This window comes from Megachile rotundata, chromosome 13 (genome assembly GCF_050947335.1).
Source record: "Megachile rotundata isolate GNS110a chromosome 13, iyMegRotu1, whole genome shotgun sequence".
NCBI classification, from domain to species: Eukaryota; Metazoa; Arthropoda; class Insecta; order Hymenoptera; family Megachilidae; genus Megachile; species Megachile rotundata.
Window position 1 is genome coordinate 2,930,091 of NC_134995.1, and position 17,209 is coordinate 2,947,299.

Sequence of the window (17,209 nt, forward strand, 5' to 3'; positions counted from 1 at the left end):
TGTAAAGAACATGTTATGAAAGAAAAAATAATAAAAATACTTTTGCAAACCCTTTGTTTGACGCCTTTTTTTTAAATGTATCCCTGTGCCAATAATTTTGTGACTCACTGTACATATTCAGAGATGATCGTCCGCTCGATTTTTCGCTAATTTTCCGCTTGCAACGTCGGTAACCGTTATGTTTAGATAAATAGCTGACCGGGGTTACCGACTTGCAACAAGCGACACATGCTTCGTTTTTGTTTATTACCAACGCTCGGTCACTGACCCACGGCTGTTTTCGCTTCCCACAAAAGTATGAACAGAAAAACGTGATTGAATTGGTTTGGTTAGATGTTTCTGTGGCTGCTGAAGTCAGTTGTCATCCGCTGCAAATTGTTCTGTCGTGCATGATGGCCGACCAAATATTGTAAATATGGAAGAAAGTTGTTCAGAATCACATGCTAAACAACATTTTCAAAGTCTTTTGCTTACGGAGGGTCGCGTAATAAACACGGCATCAAAACTAATAGAATCTTTTAACATTCGACAAAAGAGAAAGAGAAGGAATAAGAGAAAAGAAAACATAATTCGCTACTAGCAAAATTTAGATATAAAAGTAAGCGTGGATGCTTATAAATGCAATACAATTTATTTAATATTGTGCTTTCTCAGGAATAGTGAGAATAAGATTGTTTTTAAAAGTCTTCGTCATGAATGCACCTGACTTTTGTCTGTGAAACTCCGGTTTTTTACAAATCTTTCCTTAAGAAAGGGATACACACTCACGGGATGCATATGGCCTATCCAACAGGTAAGAATACTTTGCTATATATTGTATAATATATAGCCAACGGCTCGATCACACAGTCACTTGCCATTAAAACAAACAGATACTTTAGAATACAGCAGAACTTTCGTATTGATGAGAAATTTGTTTCATCATTTTCCGCAGGCATTAAAATTCATGGATAGTAGTGGATCCTAATACGACGTGCGATCATTAACCCATTGACTGCCAGCTACGAGATATCTCGTAGTAAACGTGTGTATTCAAACTGCCAGCTACCAGATATCTCGTAGTAAGCGTGTGTATCAAAACTGCCAGCTACGAGATATCTCGTAGTGCGTACTGCAATTTTAGATTAATTACAAATAGCCATTTCAGTTAAAAATATTTTAAAAAGGTGAATGAAAAATGCTACGTATTACTGTAAATGCTATTGCAATATTATATCAGTAACTTAATATAATTATATTTTGTAAAATTTCATGTATTCTTCAAAATAAAACCTTGGCACCCAGGGCAAGACGCAGTAAATATGTCTGGCAGTCAATGGGTTAAGTTCCGGGATTATGTCTGCTGTGACCAATGGATCACACGATTGACATGCGCTTGCAGAACATAAGAATAACAATCTTCGAGACATATGACGCGAAGTTTGGAAGCGATATCTTCATTCAATCCTGTGTTATACAAGTTTATGGTAGCATACGTACGCTCTCCTTTGCGAAATCACCCTTCCTCACCCTCCGTATTCACCAGATTTGGAACCCTGTTATTGCTTTTTGTTTCCCCAAATGAAATTAAAGATCAAAGGTCGCCGATTTGACACGATGGACGAGATACAACGCGAATCGCAGCAGGTGCTTGACACGCTTCAACAGAAGAAGAAGACTTCTAGGAAGCTTTCCAAAAATGGCAGAGGCTCTGGGATCGGTGCATTTCTGCACAAGGGGACTACTTTGAAGGGAATAGTAGCCAAATTTGAAACAGGTGACTTTATCTGCATATACGGGACCAGTTCCGGAACTTAATGATCGCACCTCGTATGTAAATTGTGTGTACATCCATGTGTAACATGTCAAAGGATTCATCGCGGACGAATTTTGATGTTATTAACGAAGAATTCATTATTTTTTGCTTTTTTTATTTTTTTCATGTTTTGCAATAATTATTAATTGCAATATTCGGAACTCTTTTTAGTTAATCAACCTAACTATTGAAAGGTATTGATCTGTGGATTTCACTCCTTAACCGCGCACCACACGAATCCCACATTCTTATAGATTTGTTAGTTCTAAAACTTTACCTTACGAGCACTGATAACTTCTAACAATAAGCCTAGTTCAAGAAGAGTTACAATAGAAAAATAGGCCAAAAACCGAAATGTCTATTTTTCCGTTTAATATAATTAATATAGAAGTTTACTAAATGTCGATTACCTCCACGGATGAGATAGAGAGTTAAAACTTGGTGCAAGATTTTTTTTTGATATGTTATCAACTGATGTATTAGGTGTTTCATTAGGCTGAAGGGCACATTTGACTACCTTATTCAAATAGATCCTTTACAAATTCTTTATTTCTCGAATTCTCATATTCTTTTATTATCATAGTTTAAATCTGCATATTTTTTAATTTGAAATTTTTCAAATCCTCAAATTCAAAGTTTAGTGAAGTGTACTCTCAGAATTCTAATTCAAATTCAAAATTAAAGGGAGTTGATAGGGTTTGATCAAGTCCTTGTATTGCACGAAGTGCCGTCTAAAATCTATATGGAATCGAAGGACCACCCAATGTTTTTACGGATTGGGGCCGTATAGAAACACTCACTGAATTGTATTAAAAATAGTTTTTAATAAAGACGTGAGTCTGTGTATACAGGGTGTCCCGCAATTAGTGTAGGACCCGAAAAGGGGTGGTAGGTGGGGCGATTCTGAACAACTTTTTCCTTTGCCAAAATATTGGTTGAGGCTCCATTTTCGAGTTATTAGCAAAAAACACTGACCAATGAGAGCGTGCATAGACCGGGCGCGCGAAAGCGTGAGCGACAGCTTCGAATATGACGGCCGATCGTCGTCGTGAACAAACGTATAGATACCGTCGGTATAACGTCGGTATATCGTCGGTATAACAGGAAGCTATTAGGTGAAAGGTAAATTGAATAATGAATTAAGAAGTTAAGAATAATATTAAGTTCTTCGTAATTCGTGAATGGGAGATAAACCAATTAGTTGTTGTTTACCCAGACCAAGTATCTTGTATTTATTTTAAGCCTTCAAAAAGGAAAAAGAATAAATTCACGAAAATTCATTCTGTCGATTATTCTAATGAAGCAAATGAATGAATTCACGTTTCAAAACGAATGAGTACCTTCCCTACGAAATGGGATAAAATTGGAATAAAATATCTAATGCAGTACCTCATTGAAGTGAAATAAATCAATTGCTGCGTACGTATAATTTTAAAAATACGGAAACAACTTAAATAAAACTTACCCATTGATTCATGAAAAAACTAGCTTCAATAAAAAATATTTATGTCACCGGGTAGATCCACCGATCAGAGCATCAACAGCTGATATCCTGGCAGGGTCAATGAACTCTCAATTTATTTCACTGTCTCTTTCTAATAATTGCACAACATAAGCACGACCGGTAAACGGACCGAATGAAAACGCGTGAACGATTATTCATAGATATGTATGTTTAACGATACGCTATATTCTCATTATAAAGTATCCGAATTGAGGAATCGATATTATATTGTATTTTATTAGAAGACATTGTTAGACTGGCCACGGATCGCGGTTTCGTTCTCGATCGCGAGGCATACGTCGCGAACGGTTGCCATGCAACGATGATCTGTTGAACGACTGCGGCGTCGATCGACAGTCATCGTTTATTGTCGAAAGATACGTGTTGAAATAAAATGTATCGTTGTTTTTAATCAAAAATTCTGTTTTCTTGCTTTCAAGATAATATAGTTTAAATTATTTCTGAATATTCGTTTATGTGTTTTCATTCGTCGTATTTATGTGTTGAACTCACAGTGAAAATTAGTGAAAATTAGTGAAAAATGACAGAAAAAAGTGATAATGAAAACTAATAATGAGAGATGCCAGTGATAGGTGACAGTGAAGTTTCTTGATAGTTTTTTCAGAGTTTCTATTATTTATGAGAACAGTAAGGATCGGTGGATCGACCCAGTGACAAAGATGCATTTTCATCTTGATTATTTGCGGTTCAATGGGTGAGTTACATTTAAATTTATTAATTATTCAATTCAAATTTTTATTTGTTGAATAGAAAAGTTATTTAATTTTTTAAAAATTAGAATTTGTTCTTTTTCATCATCACAATATCGAACGAAAATAATTTTCCACATTTTATCCGTTACTTCTTTGCCATAACGAATAAACGTATCCAATAAATTCGATTTATTCTGATTTCGTTATTTCTTATTCAGGAATGAATGGTAATTCAAGAATAATCCAGATTTTTTATTCATTATTCGATGTAACTTTCATCTAACAGCTTTCTATTATACCGACGTTATACCGACGTTATACCGACATTATACCGACGCGGTATCGATACATTTGTTCACGACGACGATCGGCCGTCACACTCGAAGCTTTTGCTCACGCTTTCGCGCACCCGGTCTATGCGCGCTCTCATTGGTCTGTGTTTTTTGCTAATAACTCGAAAATGGAGCCTCAACCAATATTTTGGCAAAGGAAAAAGTTGTTCAGAATCGCCCCACCTACCACCCCTTTTCGGGTCCTCCACTAATTGCGGGACACCCTGTATATGGAGGTTGTGTGTGTGTGTGTTTTAGTGTGTCGAAGTGTTCAAATGTTCCTAAAAGTATTAAACTAATTATGTACTATATTAACTGAACTCTGTACTAATCTCTATCTATATTGTCTTTCTATCTATGCTGTTAAATCTGAACTGTTGGCTATCTGTTCTGTTGTATGTCTAACTTTTTTGGCAATTTCTGCTTTCGTTAACACCTCTGTTCTCCCTTCCATTGCGCCCTTAGCGTGGTACTTTTCTGGAAGGGGAACAGAAGTTCCTACGGGGGAGGACGGCGTTCCGGGGAGAATTTGGGAAAAACCCAAATTCCGTGACGTCGGTCCCGGTCTGCGAGAACCGTTACTTTAAGGGCCAGATCGCCCTCTGACCTTCTAAGTTGCGAGGTTTATGACATGGCCTGTGTCACTGAAGCCAAAAACTCTAAAGACTAGTGCAGCAATAAATAAATCTGCTAAAAACTACAAATTGTCACGTACATACCATTGTAGTGCTGGCACACAGATGGTACGGATACTAAATTATAGGGTTCAAAAGTGACCGCTTTCCCTCGTCATGTCGTAAACCTCATCTATGCGAAACTCTAAGAGGAGTAGTAACGAAACAATGTCCACCATAGCAAATTTACATCAGCAGGTATTTATAAACATATTCCGCAAATTTTTTATTATGTAATTACTATCGTTCGATTCATTGTGCACAACAGTCTAGCAGAGGAAGTTTTCCTAATAAAGGAAAAATGTCATTTCAATATGAATTGTGGTACTTTTCTGTCACTTTTGTACCGCATGATTCGCCATTCTTGATTCGGTAAAATATACATAATAATTCCCTGATAGGATTTTTTGTTTCCATTAGAATTAAAAATTTGCAGGTTCTAGAAAATGTTCAATTACTTCGTATATTAACTAAACAATCGCTTCGTCAACATATCCATGATCATATGTTCCGTTGATGCACACTTGAGAACAAGTTTACTAGCGTTTGTCGATTCACGAACAGGATGAAGCTCAATGTGTTTTGAAGATCAATGTATTTTGTACGTGAAGCCCCATGATTGTCGATAACAATTGTTATATCGTCTAAATCGTCTAATCCCATCTCATATAGTAAACTTCGTAAATAAATCGCCTCTTCCATAGCTTCTGTAAAATTAACAGATTTATTTTCCTTTCACAATTTCTTTGATTTCCAAGCAATCGCCGAATCACTTAAAAACGTCTCGAATACAATGGTTTGCAGTAACCACTCTCCATTAACGTGTGTGTCCTATTAATGACATATCAGTCTTTTTATATACAGTTTCAGTATGCAACATAGCTAATCTCGACAGAATGTTCATGATGTTCAATTCATTGTTACTGATAAATATGGAAGCGCATCATTATCTTGTCGTTTAACACGTTAAGGGCTATGTCAGCCCCTAGGGACCAACAGTGAACCTTCCGTTTAGGTGGCGCAGGTCCCTGCAGACTGATAGTAGACTTTTCGTTTGGTCGGCGTGTAGTCTAAAGACTGATATTTGCGAACTTCTCGTTTGGTCGACATCCGTGCATGAGACCAGCATTGTAAAGTGTTAAATTATTAATGGCAATTAAAAAATTGATGTTAAAATTCAGTGAAGCTTGTTAAAACATTTGTGCCGGTGCTGTATATATTTGATGGCTTGCATACACGAGACATTTGTAAAGTAGCTCTTAAAAAAGTGTACATATAAGAGATTCTCAACGTAGCGTTGAAAGACGTAATAGCGAACACTAAAGACTACCGATATGCATTGTGCACACTTTCCGGCGCACTGCCCCGTTCAGTGGTGTCACTCTGGCGTAGCGGACTGTCGGAAGGATTAATCAAACATGTGGCTGAGATTTGCACATATCGCAATAAGTAACAATTTTTTTATGAGTTTCCTCATCAATTTGCATCGGAATGTTTTTGTGTTTTGTGTTAACATTCAGCACAGTATTTTTGAACTTTATGCACCTTACCTTCTTTCTTTTGAAATTCGTCAATATATCTATTGGTCAATATCTCTAAGCGGAAAGTATAGCAAGATTGGCGTCGCACTCAACGTGTTAAGCAATCACAATATATAACTCGATTTGCACGATCTCAAGACCAAAACAATATTTCACGAATCCGCGATCTTGTATTTTGAAGTCTCCTGTTTAAACTTTGATTCTGATTACCCAAGTTTAGGATGTTGCACTTTGTGCCATCTAACTTCGAATGATTTGAGAATAAAAAACGAAGTTCTTAATTTGACTGACTGATATAATATGGTCTGAGAACACTGTTCTAGTACAAGGATTTTGCTAATTTGAAACGTTACTGATACAAGTCTTTTTCTAATCTACTCTCTTCCGACAACTTCAACTTTTAATGCAAACAGCATACCATTCCTGTGCACGTTATGCAATACACACGACTCATTCCTCGCAGGCGTCAAGCTTATATCCATATGTTTTTCACATAAACGCTAATACGACTAGTAACATTACATCATTGGTCTGTACTATCTGTCGCGTATTTGGCATCCATATATGGGATATAGAATATTGTACGAACATGTCTTGCACAGATTTCTGCACGAGAGTATCTTTGATAAAATTCTTATATCCAACAAGGTCGAATTTGTTTTCTTAACTATTCCATTTTGCTGTGGAGGGCAATGAAATAGCGATTGTCTCTGTATACCTTGATCTGTTAAATGTTTATTAAATTTAGTATTAGCATATTTACGACCATTTTCTGTCTGCACATACTTCACTTTTGTACCGGTTTGTTTTTCCTCAAGTACGCACCTGTAACAGGAACGCACCAAACACGCTACATTTTTAAGAATTACACTTTGCACCGCCATATGGTATCATTAACACATGTCACAAACTACTTATCTGCATAGTTTCTGCTTTAAAAAACCCATAACATCAGATCATACACTTTTTAATGACTTTATACATAGTACTCGTCCTTTAGCGAAGAGGAATGCAATAACTTTTCTTGTTCATATAATCTAACCATTACATTAACTTGTTAGATTAGATTAACCGAATTCACTGATTAAATCATTACTTTAACGCAATCTAAACTTTCATACATACAATAAAAGTTACCTTTTCACTGTGTGTCATTTTTCCTGTAGTATCCGTTAACAAGCGGCTACAGCTATTTCGTCAATTTGAGTGCCTAATTTATGCACTTCGCTCTTTTTCATAATCTTCATTCTGGTTACACTGTTCAACACAAATTTTGTTTTCTAATACCCATTGGGTGATCCTTGTAGAGTTTCTCGTCCTGAACAAGAATCCGAAAACCGAATTGGTCTATCACCCTCAGTTTTTGAAAAACACGAGCTTTTGTAAAAACACGTGTTTTGGGTAGAAAATGCGATATTGCGAGGAAACTAAAAAAGCTAGGACATTCAAATTAATTTTAAAAGATAGAGGAGAGTGTCCTGAATAAATTGGTATATATAGTTGTTATATTGCATAATTCTAAATAGGTGTAAATATTGATGGAAGTTTAAAAAACGGCCGTTGTACGCATTTCCTATGTATTATTTTTGCATTTTTAGAAAAAGTTATTTATGTAGCGCGAATTCGCTATACAGTATCAAATTCTATAGATATTTCTGACGAAGAAACTATGTGGGGTAAATGTTGTAGCTGTATGCAATTCCAGAAAATTGAAAAAATATCTGTCGGGAGCACGTGCGCGGTGTTTTGCCGCCAGGCAGCCATAGCTCGCTCTCCTCGGCAAGTCAATGCCGTGGCTACGCGCAATCAGCATCAATGTTGGGGCTTAATATATATCCACTTTTTATATTTACAATGTTTAATTTTTTTTAGTATTATTATTTCATACTTATTATTATTCATATTTTGTTATTATTCGTTATTATTTTTAGCTACCAACGATACAATTATAAAATATTATAACTCAAAATTTAAGAATCAAATGATTGAAGACAGTTTTGAAATCTGTTTATAATATAGAAAAAATAAAATGTATATAATAGAAAATTTTTCTATATTATAAACAGATTTCAAAACTGTCTTCAATCATTTCACTCTTGGCCATTTGGATACTTGATTGTGGGTCGTTCTAGTAGCGAGCGAACAGCAGGCTCCCCATTCAAACGGTTTCGTATCTGAAAGATAGAGGAGAGAGTGCTATACCTTTAGGAGTGATCATTTAGGAGAGTGCTATACTTAGCGCCAAGAAAGGCTAAGATATCGAAACGATAGCTCTCAGCTACTCATATTTGATTTTTCGTCGGATTGCTAACGCGCCGTCAGATTCTCGGAGTTCCCTCTGGGTAGTTTCGTAGCCAGCGAATAGCAGGCTCCCCTTTTGAGCGACTTGGTCTCTGAAGCCCGTGTCTTTTGGGTGGCAGTTCAGCAATTACGATTGTTGCGTGAACAGCGCGGATTCGAGCACCCGACACTATTCTGACCCAGTCACGATTTAACGAGCTCTGAGCCTGGTTTTAAGTGATAGTTCGTGATGCGATGATTCGATTAAGATTCGTGTTATAACGTTCGTTATTGTGATATTAGTTGATTCGTTCGTGTTTTTAAGTGTTTATTCTGTTCGAAATACAAGTGAGTCCGGTTCGAGAGTTAGATATGTGTTGTTCGTGTATTACTGAGTTTTTTTCGTGATTTCGATATATGATGTTTGAGATATTATCGTGTTCTTTTCGTGTTTTAGATACGTGTTGTAGAAGATATATTCGTGTTTCGTCTTTCGCCAAAGTAGCTGTCGATGTTACCTCGGAATCGGTAATTAGGAAGGGGATGTGTACGTTCATTGGTAGCTGATTTTTGAGAGGTGACCGCCCTCGTAAGAAATGGTCACCTCTCTCGTACAAGAAATGGTCACCCCTGGAAGTAGCCGCGACCAAGGGGTGACGCACGAGGGATTCCGCGATTTGGGAAAAACCCGTAGCAGGTAATAAGGTGAAAAAGCACTCTGACCCTGACAACGATGATTGAAAATAACGGAATAGGAAATTAAACATGCTGGTCCCAAGCAGTAAATTTGGGTACCGACGGGAAGGTATTTTTTGCTAACGAAGAATGGTCAATGGCTTCATAAACTTATTGCCTGTAGGATCAGTTCGAGATCCTCGGTCTATTGCCTTGTAAATATATGAAAAGATAGCTGCATCGCACTCTAAGGCGATGCAACAACAATTTTATATTAGAATCAATTGATTTGCTATCCTGTTAGACTTATACTGTTCACCCTTTTCCTGTATCGTTGGGTCGTTCTAGTGGCCAGTGAACAACAGGTTCCCCAATTAAGCGATGTGATTTTGGCTGTCAGTGTTCGTTTTGACAAAAAGGGTCATGGATAATTAGTTATCGAGTCAGATTAAAAGAGTAACTGTTCCGAGGAAATAATTCAATTAGATTCAGACAAATTTTAGAATTTTGAATTAATAAAAGAATATTGTTCTGTCATCAGCGTAATTTCCGTAGTCGACTACACCGCGTTAGATATCAGATGAAATCGTTAATCTGTCTAACTTTGCGAAAGCGTATTTAGGTACACTTACAAGGGAACATATCCAACTCCGACACGCCGATTTTGATGAAACTTATGTGAGATATAGTTCTCAAAAAAATATTTGACACATATTATTTTATCGGCAATCGTTCATATTGAAGGGGTGAAAATAGCCCTCGAAGTTGGGGGTGGAAATCATATTTTTGGGAATATCTCCGGAATTAAAGAAGATAATTGGATTCATTTCTTTGTAAATTGTTGGTCTTTTAATAGGCAATTTTTATGCGAAAAAAAATTTCAATAAACTTTATTTGTTTAAATAATATTTTGAAAATTTACAATTTTTGTTTAAATTTTTGCACTAAATGTTGATTTATTTTTTGCAACTCCGTGTACATAAATTATAGACAAAAATAGGGGATACGTGTTTTTGGAATTTGTTGTTTGTTGCAATGTTTATTAGATATATAATTTAAAATCACCTCCTGTGAAGAGGGGCAATCAGCAGTTTTATTAAAAATATCATTATTTTTACAATCTTTTACATTATTTTAGACATTTTATACCTAAAATGAATAAAAAAAAATGTATGTTCCTATTTAAAAAACCCAAGATGACCTTGACTTTGCCAAGAGAATAAACTGTTTTCAAAATTTGCTTTACTAATGTCTATTGTGCACTTCACACCCTGCAAATATTATTCTAAACTTTTTTTCGTAAGGTGGCTGCAAGTGGGAGAAAAATCGTGAGTAGCGTTACGGGTAATACTCTGTATAACCAATTTGCTATAAGTGTTTAATTCTGTAACTTATGTATGTTCAGAATTTCTTTCTATACATTTGGTCTTACTTGTTTAATAAATTGCTACATTAATTATGAAGCACATATACACACCATAAAATAGCATTTTATAATAGAAGCATATTATTATCATGTAGACTTTGTAACGAGGCATATTTTATACGAAATTATAAAAGAAGCATATCGTTATCATATGTTTGTTAACGTAAAATTGAACACGTCGTATAAATCTTTTATTTATATGGTAATTAAATACAAATATAAATCGTATTATTCATATGTTATGTTGCATTTGATAACAAGTGCCAGGATTAAGATCACCATAGTTATTGCCCATAAAGTAAAGATTGACAGAAATTGTTAAAATTTAAACAAGCCTTACACGAATCTTAAGCGAATACTGCGTAGGTAGTACTTTCAAATTCAAACATGACCAAACATATGCGTTTACTTGTATGTATATTTATTCAATAGATGTTAAAAATTTGCTATATAATGTGAATAAAATTTTAGCGTCGTAGTACAATTTCACAGAAATAAAACATATGAGCATGGGGTATATTTCTTCAAATATCCGGGATAATATCGATGGTCACGTCGAAAAGATCAGTGGCAGGCTGCGAGTTATGGGGACTTTACGGATCAAAAGCTCACATGAACAGAAAGGAAGGCGAGAAAGAAAAGCAACGAAGAGGGGTTGGTGGATTTGTCGCGGTGCGAGATATATCCTATCTTTCGTTTCTCATAAAAAACGATCGATCTTTTCAGTCAGTGCGGACATGACGGGCGATTGAGTTTGACTTGAGTCGCTAGATATTAAGAGCCGTATCGATTTATACGGAAGTATAGACGACTCTCCATTAAAGAACCTAAGTCCATGTCCTTCCTCGTTTCACCTTTCATCTTATTCTATGATCCTACCAAAATATTACTTGAGTTCTGCCGGCGTTAAAAATATTCACGTCACGTGAACAAATTTTAATTAATATGTATCCAATTTGATATTTAAGCAAAATTAATGATACCGAACTAAATTATTCGGCAATTCGTAAATATCTTTTCATAATAATAATAATAAATTAAAACAATAGTTAAAACGGTTTATCTAATTTATCCAATGGCATCTGCCTATAAAACTTTTACTGAAGTTGGTAACTTTCTAAACTATTCGAGAGATATTGGATCATTTGCGAGCTGACGAGATTATTCAATCACAACTCACATATATGAAGTAATTTGTTCCGATTAAGCCAACCAGTAGAAGCAACCGCAGAGGAGTCTGCTGAGGTTAGTTGCAACTACAATTTCTAAAGGAAGAGTCGGAGTACTCACTATCGATCGTTTAACATATATATTGAAACAAAGGGCAGTTTTACGTCATTGTGTTTACAAAGTTCAGAATTATCTGTTAAATTCCCTATGTAATATTGTGAGACTTCTTTTCGGAATATACAGTATTTATGGTGGTTAAATTGCAAACACACTTTATTCGAAACTTATTTAAAATCTTTTTGAATAAGTAATAATGATGATCATAATTATATTTAAACACTGATGAAATGTCAAAATGATTAATATATTCAAAACAGTGATAATTGTATTTAAAATTGCAACATTCGGCATGTACACTATAGGAAAAGTATTTTTTGCGATTAGAGATATGTTTTTAATTATTATGCGAAAAAATTATTTTAATTCAACGCAATTTCAGAAATGAAGTTTCAAGAGAAAGGCATATGGATTTCTTTGTAACTTGTCGTATTCAATGATGGAAACAAAAAATTGTTCTTTCTTCTTTGCTTTATACCACTGAAATATCACCATTAAATTGAGAATATCTAGAAGATTATTGACTTAAAGCAAAAAGACAGAATTAATCTTTATAAGTTGCTGTTATAAAAAAAAATATTAACACCAAATTTAATGTTGAAGTAATAAAAGAACATCGTTAATCAGTGATTTTATAAAAAATCGGCTATAAAATAATTCCCGCAGATATATCTTACACGTTCAAAGAGATGTTTCTAGAGTGAGATGTATCAGACCTATTATGATAAATAATTTGGTCACTATTAAAGGTAAAAAGACGGTGTAAGTAGATGAATTTTGTATCTTTAAATGACTTATTTGACCACCTATATGGATTTGCGAAAAGTGCATCTGTTTAAATAATATAACAAGAAAAATATAGCACTTATAAATGTAAAACAAAATATACAAAATACTTATAAACTGAAAATTTGATTCTTACGTTATAAACACGAATATCTGACATATTTTCGCTTTTCATGCGAGATGCAAAGTATTAAAGGGCATGTAATAAAATAAACTTTATGCTTTTACGAGTGTTACATAATTGTATTACGTTTATATATTATACATATATAGATTGAATAAATAAATGTTAAAATAATTTTTACATGACAGTAGTTGAAATTCTACATTATATTTAACGTTTTAATCATCCTAAATGGACGTATAAATAAATAAAATGAATTAACATTTAAATAAAAATGATCAGAAATAAATAATAAATTAGTAATAATTGCTATTAATCTTTTTAATAATCTAAATAATAATAGTAGTATTTATAAGGCATCTAAGTTTCTGTTCTTATTTTGTTTTTGTATTTTAGTTATTTTTTCAATAATTATTTCTTTTTATTCGGCAATTTTATTTTCTTTACTTGTAACAATTTTCGTCTTGCAGTTTTATCTTCTTTTACCCTTTACTTATCTTCATTTTTAACGCACGTTCTTTTTTAAGTAAGTATTGAACTGCAAGCGTAGGAGATTTAATAAAACTTTCCTTTTTAATAATATCGTTACCATGCGTCCAATTTAAATACTATTACTATACTACGCGTTTTTCGTGCTTTCAAATTCTTTTAATAGTTTTCCTTATCTACTTCCGTATTGGTTGACAGCTCTCTCAAAATAGAGTTAATTTTTAGTATACTTTCTGTTAAAATGTTCCAGATGATTTTATCACTGTCAGAACTTTTTTGCAAACAGTGAATCTGAAAATAAATATTTTAACATATCAATAATATATACAGTAATTTCTATAAAAATATTTTCTCAAATCTGATTGACTTTTTTCTTCTAAATTTATAAACGCAAACGGTGATCTTGCTTTATTTATATGTTCTTTTGTAAAAAATTCAAAAAACACGTATCCCCCATTTTGATCCATATTATACGTACACAAATCTGTATAAAAATCAAACTCATTTAGGATAAACAATTGAAAAAAATTCAATTTTTTTAATATATTATTTAAGTAAATAATTTCTTCCGAAATTTTCGTAATCAACTAAATTCTTTGCTCAAAAATACATAATTTAACAAAAAAAAAAAAATGCACCCTCTTATGCCATCTAGTTTTCGAGATATTAAAGAAGATGTGTTTTCAACCCCGAACTTTGAGGGCTATTTTCATCTCCCCAACATGCATGTCAGCAGATATAAAAAACTACGTGTCAAATAATTTTCGAATATCCACCACATATGTAAATTTCATTAATATCCGCATGTTATACCTTCGTGATGTCCCTTGTAAGTCTTATACGTATTTGTTGTAACAATGTTGACATATTTTATTATTTATATATTCCAAAATCCTTCAATAATGTGGCGATTTCACTCCTATGTCACGGGAGTATTTCTGCGGATGAAATAAAATAACACCAGCACAACCGTATCTACGGTTTCTGAAGTTAAACTTTGATTTTTACGAATTTTCAGGATACGTGTCGCAAAACTATGAGTTTTGCCGAAAAACGGAAAGACAGAGCTTCGGCTTTGGAAGTCAGGGAAGAAGTAGTTTATTATGTCAAAAGGCGGGGATTATATATTGTACATTGAATGAATCAGTTGTTTTCGGGGTTATTGGCTTATCGCTTATGAATCATGTGTTTTCGGGGTTATGGCATTATCGCTTGTGAATCATTTTGTTTTCGGGGTTATTCTTGAATTTGGAATGACATGTTATCTAGCGTGACACCTACGCTCATCACCACTCGATGGCGCATAAGATCGAGACTTGACTTTCTCGCTAGTACTTACTCAATGAGCCTTCTTATTTATACAAACAGTTCCTGTTCACTCCTTCCACACATCCCTGCTAAAGCACGATTTTGCTAGAATGCCTTACTGATGAGTCCACTAGCAGGTCTCGAGCGAAACGTTTTCTCCATCTCCTCTTTTTCCTAACCTTTCCATTAGCTAGCCAAACCGCCAAAATAATAACTTTAGAAGATTTAACTACTTTTCTTGAAGAAATCTTGTGTACGTGTTTATTAAATCGGAACAACTGCAGATATCGTTTTTCTCATTTGTAAACGCAGTTTTCTTACGTTTAATAAATACTTGTACATAAAAAATAAATGAACCTAATTGGAAAAGGCTGTTTAATTAATCGGAAATAAAGTAAAATACATTCAAAACGAATAAATAATTATTAAAGAACGAGAAGAATCTTATTTTCAATAATACATGTTCAAAAATAACTTTTGTTAATAAAATTAACTGTAATTTTACAAGAACTTTATCGCACTTCAGCATGGTCATGTTTTATGAATACTTTAAAATGATTATTATCTAATTAAGAGGCAGGTAATTGGTACATTTGTAATGGAAATAATCTATAAATAATAAATTTTTCCATTAAGTTAAAATTCCATTAATATTTCTAATTTTGTAATTTTACAAACTGTTTCCAAATAAATACTAAAGCATTTCTACTGCTAGAGTAGGAGAGCTGGTTTTTATTGAATGTATTATGGACAAGAACAAATATTTAAACATATTAAAGCAACATTTATTAAAAAGTGCAACGAATATGGGTATACGCGATAGTTTTAAGTTTTACCAGGATAACGATCCGAAACACAAATCGAGAATAGTTCAGGAATAATTATTATACTAGCAGTGCACACTCGCTACGCGAATAAAGTGAGTTTATTGTTTATCAATGCAAGGAATGACAAAGTTGTCGAAATTGGAAATCGAATTGTCTTTCAAATAATTATCTAGCCACTGCTATTCTTTGTCATTGATGGTTTGAGTGTGAGGAGTACCTTCAAACGAACCTGCCTCAATTTCAAATCGGTTGTCATGTGTGTTAGTTTGATAATTTGGAATTGATTCCGAAAGTTTGATGTCTGGAATTTCGACAGAAATTACTATCGCTACAGCTATTACTATTGTCGTTATAACTGTTATTATTATCGTTACAACTATTATTATTATCCCTAGAACTATTATTATTATCGTTATAACTACTATTATTATCGTTAAAACTAATATTATTACCGTTATAATTATTATTATTATTCGTTATAACTAATATATTATATTATTATTATAGCTGTTGTTATTATTGTTATCGCTATTATTGTTGTCGTTAGAACTGTCGTTATTATCTTTAGAGGTTATTATTATCGCTATAGCTATTGTTATATCCCAAGAACTATCATTATTATCGTTATAACTGTTTTTGTTATCGTTATTACAATTAAACGTTTTTCTCGTTAATAATAAGTGTCTTAACAAAATGAAAGAGGAAAAGGTTTTACTGTTCTTTATTGCCGATATAATAGTGTGTGCACTTTTTTTATATTCTGAATAAAAAAGTATTAGGGTATAATGGTAAAAAAAAAACGATAATTTCTATGATATTTTAAGTTTCTTTTTTAACATAGTACGCCATCTTTGATATCACCTTGTTCATCAGTGATAGTGGATATCAAAAAAATAACACAAACTTGCACACCTGTGGCCATAGACAAACATTTTGATTCCATGTGTGTAGGGGTGCACCTTGCCATCTTCTCACATAATTGTCGGCTGGAACCGGCTAATTGTAAGCCGTTTTGTATAAAGAAGATGCTTGTCCGAAAGTGCTCCATCCACCACCGCAATCACCGGATTTAAGTCAAACTGAAAATCTATGGGACTTATTGGATCGTAATGTTAAGATCACCCCTATAAAAACAAAAGACGAATTAAAAATTACGACTGACGAAAGCGTGGAAAAGCATTACTCAAAATTAGTTAAATAAAATAATTTCAAACATGCCAACACGTCTGCAACACGTCCTCAGACAAAAGGGATATCCCACAAAATATTAAATTAATATTAAAATTATAATTTTGTTTATTTCCATAAAACAGATTTAGTTAAAATATTTCATTATTTTCTCCTTTTAATAAATCTTTATAAGATACACGAACAGAATCTCATAGGTTGAAATAATCTAACCTAATCTAATTCGTTCTTAAATACAATTCAAGACAGATTAATAAATT

The 17,209-nt window shown here is 33.6% G+C and overlaps 3 long non-coding RNA genes across 3 annotated transcripts in view; 1 reads left to right on the forward strand and 2 right to left on the reverse strand.

Annotated features, from left to right (window-relative positions):
• The first annotated feature begins 271 nt into the window (after positions 1-271).
• Positions 272-16,851, forward strand: LOC143265587 (uncharacterized). The gene is made up of 3 exons (XR_013040208.1): positions 272-598; positions 655-793; positions 16,713-16,851. It is a non-coding gene; the product is annotated as an uncharacterized LOC143265587 (long non-coding RNA).
• On the reverse strand, positions 13,421-15,117 carry LOC143265601 (uncharacterized). Its single transcript, XR_013040247.1, has 2 exons — positions 14,440-15,117; positions 13,421-13,917 (listed from the first exon to the last, which is right to left on the reverse strand). It is a non-coding gene; the product is annotated as an uncharacterized LOC143265601 (long non-coding RNA).
• The window catches only part of LOC143265586 (uncharacterized), a 61,575-nt gene continuing 60,821 nt past the window's right edge, over positions 16,456-17,209 (reverse strand). Inside the window, exon 2 of the long non-coding RNA XR_013040207.1 lies at positions 16,456-16,885. This is a non-coding gene — a long non-coding RNA (uncharacterized LOC143265586). The remainder of the gene's footprint in view (positions 16,886-17,209) is intronic.